Source organism: Cebus imitator, unplaced genomic scaffold (genome assembly GCF_001604975.1).
Source record: "Cebus imitator isolate Cc_AM_T3 unplaced genomic scaffold, Cebus_imitator-1.0 Scaffold15, whole genome shotgun sequence".
In the NCBI taxonomy this organism is placed as follows: domain Eukaryota; kingdom Metazoa; phylum Chordata; class Mammalia; order Primates; family Cebidae; genus Cebus; species Cebus imitator.
Window position 1 is genome coordinate 10,312,435 of NW_016107330.1, and position 2,053 is coordinate 10,314,487.

A 2,053-nucleotide genomic window follows, 5' to 3' on the forward strand; every position below is an offset into this window, starting at 1 on the left:
TTTTTTGAGACAAAGTCTTGCTCTGTTGCCAGGCTGGAGTGCAGTGGCCCAATCTCGGCTCACTGCAACCTCTGCCTCCTAGGTTCAAGCAATTCTCCTGCCTCAGCCTCCTTGGCAGAGCAGCTGGGACTACCGGCACGCACCACCATGCCCAGCTAATTTTTGTATTTTTAGTAGAGATGGGGTTTCACCATGTTGACCAGGATAGTCTTGATCTCCTGACCTTGCGATCTGCCCACTTTGGCCTGCCAAAGTGCTGGGATTACAGGCATGAGCCACTGGATCCGGCCTGAAATTTTATATTTTAATAAAGTCCAACTTAACATTTTTTTTCCCAACTCCATATTCAGTGTTATCATGTTGGTAGCTTGGAATCAGCCATATTGCGGGTATTTATGCTAAAGAAATTGGCAGACTCTACAAATCAGGGATTTCCTCCTTCCTTACAAGAGTTGGTTGCTAAATCACTTTATAGCACATGACTGCCTCCTACTTTCTACTGAATTGTTCCAATTGGTCTATTACTTTAGTCATAACTTTTTTTATGTACCAGAGTTTTTTTGTTTTGTGTACATGTGTAAGATATTGGTATTTTATTTTTCTTGATTTAATTGCTCTTGGAAAGGCATGGTAGCTCATGCCTATAATTCCAGCACTTTGGGAGACAGATGCAGGAGGACTGCTTGAGGCCAGGAGTTCCAGAGCAGCTGGAACAGCATATCGAGACCTAATCTCTACAAAAAAAAAAAAAGTTGTCAGCTGTGATGGCATGTGCCTGTAGTCCCAGCTACTTGGGAGGCTTGGGTGGGAGGATCTCCTGAGCCCAGTAGTTCGAGACTGCAGTGAGCCATTATCACACCACTGCATTCCACCCTGAGTGACAGAGTGACACCTTGTCTTTTTTTTTTTTCTGCAACAAGGTCACACTCCGTCACCCAGGCTGGAGTGCAGTAGCACGATCATAGCTCATTGCAGCCTCTACCTGTGAGGCTCAAGTGATCCTCCTGCCTTAGCCTCCTGAGGAGCTGGGACTACAGGTACATGCCAACATGCCCAGCTAATTTTTGAATTTTTGGTAGGATGGAGTCTCCCTATGTTGCCCAGGCTAGTCTCGAAATCCTGGGCTCAAGTGATCCCACCTCAGCCTCCCAAAGTGCTGGGATTACAGGTGTGAGCCACCACATCCAGCAAGACCCTATCTCTTTGCAAAAAAGAATAACCAAAACATGTCTAAAGAAGAGAGAAGAGGGATTTTCCTTAGTATATATGAAGACTTAAAAAAATTATAGTAATTAGGCCAGGTGCGGTGGCTCACGCCTATAATCCTAGCACTTTGGGAGGCTGAGGCAGGTGGATTGCCTGAGCTCAGGAGTTCGAGACCAGCCTGGGCAACACTGTGAAACACTATCTCTACAAATATACAAAAGAGTAGCCAGGCATGGTGGTGTGTGCCTGTAGTCCCAGATACACAGGAGGCTGAGTCAGGAGAATTGCTTGAACATGGGAGGTAGAGGTTGCAATGAGCCAACATCACACCATTGCACTCCAGTCTGCGTGACAGAGTGAGACTCTGTCTCAAAAAGAAAAAAAAAAATACATATATATATATGTATATGGTAATTAAGCAGAGTGATAGATGGTAGGGCAAATTTAGAAAAATAGATCACCTGGATAACTTTTTTGTGTTTTGTAGTAGAGATGGGGTTTCTCCATGTTGGTCAGACTGGTCTCAACATAAAGGAAGCCCAGAAATAGATCTAAGCATAAGTAGAAACTTATGTGTTCAAGAAAACATTAAAATCAGAGGGGAAATATTGTTCTGTTCAACAAACGGTGTTGGAATCATTGACTTTCCTTATAGGGAAATAAAACTAAATTTAAGCTTCATACTACACACACAAATAAACTCCAAATGGAGTAAAAGATTAAAGCCCCAAGTGTCAAACCCCCAAATTTAGAACCAATGGAAGAAAGATATTCAGAAGAATATTGTTAAACTCATGATCAAAGAGTTATGTAGGACTTTGCAAACAAAGTACTAAACATTACAGAT

The 2,053-nt window shown here is 42.9% G+C and overlaps 1 protein-coding gene across 1 annotated transcript in view; it reads left to right on the forward strand.

Annotated features, from left to right (window-relative positions):
* The window catches only part of PLA2G5 (phospholipase A2 group V), a 54,269-nt gene that overhangs the window by 28,043 nt on the left and 24,173 nt on the right, over positions 1 to 2,053 (forward strand). The gene's annotated exons all lie outside the window — the stretch shown is intronic.